Source organism: Microtus ochrogaster, chromosome 24, assembly GCF_000317375.1.
Source record: "Microtus ochrogaster isolate Prairie Vole_2 chromosome 24, MicOch1.0, whole genome shotgun sequence".
Lineage (NCBI taxonomy): Eukaryota > Metazoa > Chordata > Mammalia > Rodentia > Cricetidae > Microtus > Microtus ochrogaster.
Window position 1 is genome coordinate 14,313,301 of NC_022024.1, and position 8,249 is coordinate 14,321,549.

An 8,249-nucleotide genomic window follows, 5' to 3' on the forward strand; every position below is an offset into this window, starting at 1 on the left:
AAAAAAAGAAATGAAAAAAGAAAACTGCTCAGGGCTTTGTCTCCTCCCAAGACAGCAAAACAAATGCAGTTTTTATTGCATTGATAAGTTAGACAATAAACAACACATGAAGACAATAGTGATTCTGCATGCAAATGATAGTTTATGTGACACAATTGTCTCTTAATCTGCGGCTCATTGAGAAAAATTCCAGGCAGCTCATTTGTAGCATAAAACCTATTCTATAGGAGAAACTTCTCATAGGGAATTATGCACAGTCCCAAAAGAAAGCCCCGAAACCGTGGTTTGGGAGGCTCAACTTAATTGTCATCTGTCCGTAAATACTACAGAAGAATTTGCCATCACTCTAAGACGATAATGGCTGGCAGTTTTCCAGACAGAATTATTCAAAGACAAGAGAGCACTGTAGGGATCGCAAATACTTCCACAGAGGACACGGCTCACGCGTGAGGCAAAGCAAGGGCATGCATGAGGAAAAAGTACTTCCAACCCCGCTACACATATCAGGAGAAGATTAAGAAAAGTCGATGCCACTGCACCAAGGAAGGCTGCATCCAGCCGGCGAGCACATCTCACCGGCACAGAAAAATATCAGTACATGGCACACCTCAGAGAAACCCAGCAGCTTCCAATCAGGGTCACCTTCTAAAGGCTGGGAAGATGAAAGAGAGATAATGACCGGTAGCTACCACAGTGTTTCTAGTGGCGAGATAAGGAAATCACTGGGAGCAACTTAGCCTCTTTCTCCGTTTCAGAAATGGAGGCAGGAGAGAACACAGAGTGAATGGAGCAGGGCCTAAGGGAGCTGGGCCCACAGGTGCACCACATTGGCTGGCGCAACTCCGGCAGGAAGAGCTCCCCCCCCCCCCCAAACAACCCTGCCTTTATTCTCTGTCAGGGAAATTCCGTGGTGGAATTTCTCCATGAGAACACTTTCTATACAGACTCAAAATACCGTGGGGAGGGGGAGATAAACCAGGAAGCAGCTGCCGAGCAGTTCCTTAGAAGAAAATAATTCCAGCAACATTTGCGTGAGCAAGGTTTCTGTACCAGGGCCCTGTGGTAGCTATGGGGAACGGGGTGGAAGCTAACTGCGGGGTGATGCCTTGTCTCGTGGATCTTGGGATTTAGTTGTGGGGGGCCATTAATTGAATCACCCCCGGATGGAGTATGTAACCATAGACCAGGGTAAAAGCAGTGCACAGGAAAAGCAGGGCTTAAAAAGTATATGACATCATCTAGGCTGAGGTCTCTGGGGATTTCGGAGGGAGTGGTCACTGAGCTCACTGTGGAAGGATGCGCAGATGAGGGGAAGACACGAAAGAAAAGTCACTGAGCAAGACAACAGTATGTTCAGTACCCGACAAAGCTCAGTGTTACTTCTACAGAAGAAATGGGTTGCTGAGAAACTTGAAGCATGAGTGAAACTTGAAGACATTCTGCTAAGTAAAAAGCCAGAGAGGCAAACACTTCACTTAAATTCAATATCTTTATTAGGAAACTTTGCAGATGCAAACGTCCATACCCAGCACTGCCAATAAAGAAACAGAGAGACAAAAAAAAAAATGATTTGTTTGTATACTTAGTTGATGTTTCTTTCTGCATGTGCACTCATAAACATAGACACATACATGCACATGAGCACACAAACACAAATGCATACACCAGCACATGCATATACACACACAAGCATATGCATGCATATATACACACATTTGCACACACACAGGCACATACACAAGCACACGCATATATATACACACACACAAGCATACACATACATGCGCACATACACACAAACACACACACACACACACACACACACACACAGAGACACAGACACACACGAGACTCTTTTTAGAGGCCAGATCCTAACTGGGCTACCATGCTGCTACCTACTGGTAGGCTGGCACTGTGTCTCTCACTCCCCACTGCTTTGGCCATCTTTCTACACTGCGGCCTCACAGTTCCTGGAAGGCACTGTGTTCACTCTGCCAAAAGGAAAACCTTTGAACATATTGCTCTTTAAAAAAAAAAGTCAAATACCAAGACATACAATTCACTTTTTAAAGCATTTTAAAACAGACAACTCGATGGAATTTCAGAACATTCCCAATGTTGCCTAAAAGTCAGATTCATAGTTACCAGGCTCTTGGAATGGAGGAAAGAGATAGACCTATATATGTAAGATATACTGTGGATAGACCAATATATAAAAGGTAGACTATTGATAGACCTATATATGGAAGGTAGATGGTGCATAGAACTATATATGGAAGGTAGATTATGGATAGAACCTCTACATGGAAGGCAGACTGTGAATAGACCTATATATGGAAGGCAGACTGTGTATGTGTATATATATATGGAAGGTAGGCTGTGGATAGACCTATATATGGAAGGTAGACTGTGGAATATATATATATATATATATGGAAGGTAGACTGTGGATTATATATATACATACATATATATATATGGAAGGCAGACTGTAGATAGACATATATATGGAAGGTAGGCTGTGGATAGACCTATATATGGAAGGTGGACTGTGGATAGATGTATATATGGAAGGTAGATTATGGATAGGCCTATATATGGAAGGCAGACTGTAGATAGACCTATATATGGAAGGCAGACTGTGGATAGACCTATATATGGAAGGCAGACTGTGGATAGACCTATATATGGAAGGCAGACTGTGGATAGACCTATATATGGCAGTGCTGAGATTAGTGTAACCAGGCAGGAAGTTTCAGAGCGATGAGAAGCTGGGACTTAGATATGTGGTACACTGCGGTGAATTATTTTAATATGTAAAAGTAGAAGAGTGTAAAGGAGGGAAGGAGGTGCACTTTTTCACGTGGAAGGGCCTGCTCGGTGTGCAATACAGGTGTCTGTGGTTCTTCACAGTGAGGACTGGAGTGAAGGGAGAAATGAATGAACAGTAAGACAAGGGGGAGCTCTGGAGTGCAGTTTGGACCGTCAATCAAGACACGAATACAATTTTAGCTTTTTTCCTTCCTTCCTCCCTCCGTCCCTCCATCCCTCCCTATCTTCCTCCATCCCCCTCTTCTTTTCCTTTCTTTTTCTCTATTCCCTTGTCTTTCCTCCCCACCCCTCTCTTTTTCTTTCTAGAATCTTTTGTAGTCCAGGCTGGCCAAGAGCTTATTATATCGCTCAAGATGACATTGAATTCTTGTCCTTCAATTTCCAGAATTCTGGAGGTGGAGACATTTATCACAACGTCAACTGGTTCATGCAGCACTGGAGGGTAAAATCATGGCTTAACATACAGCCGGCAAGCATTATACCAACTGAACTATATCCGCAGTACCACATTTTTCTTTTGTTATGTTTCTGCATTGTCACAAAATTCTTGAGGATGGACCAGAACTTCTGGACATTTGTGGATGCCTGTAGGCTCACCACAGGGTCCTGACTGCCTTACCTCTGTCAGATAAATCTAGATGCCCTACTGGGGGAGAAGGAAGGCTCTGGGCTTAAAAAGGTGACATAGAACATATTGACCTACCATTGTTAGAAATTATAGGTCTGCTACACATACAATTTATTTACTCATTTGATCTCTACTTTCTTACACAGCAAGTGTTTGTTGAGTATAGTCTGCTATTGGACACCATGTTATGCGTAGGTCCATAAAGATCTAAGTAAAACTAGAAAAAAAAACTAGAAAAAAATCTGTGAACATTAAGAAATTATGTTTATTTATGATATATGGGAATATAGCTTTCTGCTGCGATGACAATGCTATAATCAAAGAATTTTGTTTACTTCCTATGAAACACATAATGTATAAGAATTACTTTTCTCAACGAACAGAGGATTTTTAATGACTATGTTGAAAAAGAGCCTTTTGACTGATGCTATATTCCTGTCAGTTTCTATTCCCCCCCATGGTGATATGTTTTATAATATCAGAAAGTGTCTCATGCAAAATTTGAACATAAGCAAAAAGACAAGAAATTCTTTGCGTGTTAAATTTTATACACGACTTGTCATTATAAGATATGAGAATTTTGTGAACCGCTTGACAATGGAATAACACACATTTGGTGACAATCTGTGAAGCAATTTCCTTGTGATAATTGTTTCCAGAAGTCTAGTTCCCACAGAAATAACGTACTTCTACATAACAGGCCCCAGGTTGTCAGCTTTGTTACCTGGCTCTGTCCTAGAAAGGCTTTTCTGTCATTCTCATGGGAAAATGCTCAGAGCTACCGTCTTTCTAAGGAATTGGCGGTTGGTCAAAGCATCAAAAGGCATTCTAATTAAAAAGTTTCCCAATGACTTAAAACACTGATAAGGGCAAAACTGAAAATAAATGGTAATAATAAAGGAATGCCCTTTAGGAAGCTTAAACATCCAAAATAAATAGCAAAAAAAATCTTTTAATCAATTTTACAAGTTAAAACTGATGGAAAAATTTGATTTCAAGAAAAGTATTCACTTTAGATGATTAATTGTAACTAAAATTATTGGCATGTATAACAAGTCTAACACTATGTGCATTTATATTAAAAAGAATATTATAAAGAATAACCTCGTGGGTGTCTAAAGAAAATACACAGTCTTCTCAGACCATTTACTCTAAAGAATAAATTAGAAAGGTGATGAAAATCAGAGACAAGATTTCCAGTTCTGGATCGCTGGCACAAACTAAAGCCTCACCTAAAAAAGCGAGATTCTCTTCATTGAGTCATTCTTGTTACCATGGTGACTTGGAAAAGAAATGTCAATAATCTGAGGTTCCTGAAGCCCTAGGCTAGCGAGTAGTTTGCTCTCGGGTGACCTGTGAACTCCATCCCTCATCAAACTTTACGCTAAATACCACATACATTTGTAATTGATCAGTTTGGCTAAATTGGAAATGTATTTCCCAGAAACCAATTCTCTGCAGAATTCTATGATACCATGGGCTTTGAGACCATTTTAAATAATATTCCTAAATGGGGGTGCAGCCCTTAGCTGTCCTTCTTCATGCTTAGAATGTGGGTGCAGAGTGTTGAGCATGGTTGGAGCCATACACACTGCCGTTTATCTGCAGGCTCACATTGTTGGCACAGGACAGCATCAGGGCGCCTGCCAGCTCCTCCTGCTGGCTCAGCTCCCTTGAATCCTGGACCAGATGCATCTTTAGCTCTGTGATGGAAAAGACCAGCTTCTCGTTCATCAACTGGCTGTTGACTTCAGGTGCCAGCAGAAGTAAGATCTTTACATCCTTACTATGAGTTCTTAAGCAGCTCCCATTATAGTATAATGTAAAAAACGGACATCCCGACTTGGGATTGGATTAGCTCTTGGTGGCTTGTTCCTGAAGGAGATTGGCTCTCCCTCTCTCAGAAGTTATTGTCTGTAGCTCTTCACCTAGGGCTACAGTCTTGTAAAATTTTTCCATTCCATGCTGGTATGGCACGCTGACTGGTATAACCATAACAATTAAAGAAGAAGAGATCATTGACTCGAGAGGAAGTAGGGACACTGGAGAGTTGGAAGGAGAAAGGGAGGGGCAGAAATGATAAAAGAAAAAACATTGCTTGTGTAAAATCCTCAAAGAAGTTTCCAAGTAAAGAAAAAGGGAATAACCGGGGGAGGGTTCTATAATAAAGTACATTATGTATATGAATAAAATTGTGAAATAAATCATACATTTTAAAGATGAAAGAAATGACACAGTTTGTTAATGAGGGAACTAAAAAGATGGTAACGATTCAAAGACAAGTGATGAAAAAGAAGTAAAAGAAAGAATGACAGAATGTGACTGATAACATCCGTTCCGCCAATCACGTGACAATCAAACACAGCCTTTCAAGTTAGTAGCCTTCTAGAAAAACATTATCTGTATCTCAACTTGATAAAAATAGTAAACAGGTGAAGAATAGTACACCACCCAGGCTCTAGTCAATGGTTAATGATAGGGCAGATGAAACCACTACCCTAGGAGCCTGTGCCTCTTGAGTTACCAAACGCTACTCTAGTAAAACGTTGATATTGGATTATATTAGTTGACTTTCTAATGCTGTGATAAAACAGCATGACCAAGGAAACTGGTAAGGGAGTTTTATTTGGACTAAAAGTTCCAGGAAGTCCCTAACAGTAGGGACAACACAGCAGCAGGCGGCAGGCATAGCTGCAGCAGCCTGACGATGAACGCTGGGGTCACACTTCTTGAACTTCAAGCAGGACGCAGAGAGGGGACCAGGAATGGCTTGAGGCTTTCAAACCTCAAAGCCCACCACCCCAGTGATGTACTTCCTCTACAAGGCCACATCTCCTAGGCATTCCCAAAGTGCTGGCTAAGTGTTCGAACGCCAGAGCCTATAAGGGGCATCTCATTCAGACCACCAGAGACACTGTTGTCTTTTTAAAATTTATTTCTTAATTTTGGGGGTAGTGTTTAATATGTATATGCATTCGCTGAAGGAAACAGCCATATTCTATACTGAAAAGCTTTGTAAATTAAAAATAAACACACACACACAATGTACCTCTGATCAAAAAGAATAAGATATAATGGATCCCAGCCAAATTCTCGTTGCAAAAACAAGACACACCTGCTTTTTTCTGGCAGCTCTCTTTAGTGAGATCACTTCCTTGTGCTGCTTCTTTGAGTCGCTCGGATTTCTAAACAACAGCTCTACAGTCTATTAAAATGTGCTAGCACTTTAAACCCACCCCATTGCTCATCTACCTTGCTTTCAGTGATAATAGCCAGCGTTTACTGAGGACTTCCTTGGACAGTGTCTCTGAGCTCCCCAGCCGCCAGTCACGCCGTCCTTTTGACTCTAACACTGCCCTGGTGCTCCATAGAAAGAATGCAACAGAGGCTGATTTCACTGGAAGCCACTGTAGATATTTAGACTTGGATCTATTGTGTTTAACCGGCAGTATCTTGTCTCGGCTGGAGAACACTTAAAGACAAGTATGCTAACGCCATTACTACTGCTTGCTGCCTTTGCAGTCAGGATACAGGATGCGCTACACTGCCCGGCTGGCTGGTACCGAGGAGCTATCCATAACTGTCAGTGCTCTGTCCCTTCCAAACTGAGGGTTACTAGTCCCCTGGTCACCTCTTCTCTTTTACCTCTACAACTGTTTAATATATATAGTTATAAAAAAAATGAGTCTCACATCAAAACTACTTCAAAACCCAAATCACCCTCAATTGCTTGCTTTCTCCATGAATGGCTCTCCTGCAGTTTCAAACAGCAACCCAAATAGAACACACTGCTCTCCCCAGCCCCCCAAGACACCCTCTTTGTGTTCTCTTGTATTGATAGTATCACGGTGAAACTGACACTATTTTTTCCTGCTTAATGTGAGTCTCTCCTACTGGGTCTGGTCGTGTGTGAACCAGTGGTTTTACCCAACAGTAAAGTATCAAGTTCCTCTCTAAGATGCCTCTTAGGATCTTGGGCAAATGCCAGCTCCCTAACGGGCAGCCTGACCATCTCGTCTAATTTGTCCCCTTGGCCCTTCCAGTTTTCTTCCCCGGGCTTTATTGATTTTTCTTGAGTACTCATGTCCTACTAATAACCTATGTATTTGACTTACATATCGTTTTACAATCTTTTCAGAAAAATTTCAGCTCCAGATTTTTGTTTCCCATGCTAATAGTTTCTCGCCACTTCCCAGAGCAAGAGGCACAGTTGGCACTTATGCAAATATTTGTTCAGTGAATAAATGAGTCCCCGGAGGAATTTTATAGCAACGAAAGCTATGAACCGCAAGGCTTCTACGAATGGAAGGTGTCACGCATCAGTGAAAAATACTTAATTTTCCCCCTGTAACTTGGTGTACATTTTTCATCTAGACAAAAGAAGTTAAGGAAAAATTCTAGGGCAATATAGATGCAGATCAGGAGCTGGGGCCATGGCTTAGTTCATAAAGTGATTATCATTCAAGACTGAGAATCTGAGTTCAAATCCCTGGAACCCATCTAGAAAGCATGCCAGTAACCCAGTGCTGTGTGGGGGGGGGGTGGAGGTGGAGCTGTGGGTGGAGACAGACAGAGACAGTATCTATCTCAAAAAAGAAGGCTGAAGCCGGGTGGTGGTGGCGCGCGCCTTTAATCCCAGCACTCGGGAGGCAGAGGCGGGTGGATCTCTGTGAATTCAAGGCCAGCCTGGTCTACAAGACTGAGAATCTGAGTTCAAATCCCTGGAACCCATCTAGAAAGCATGCCAGTAACCCAGTGCTGTGTGGGGGGGGGGTGGAGGTGGAGCTGT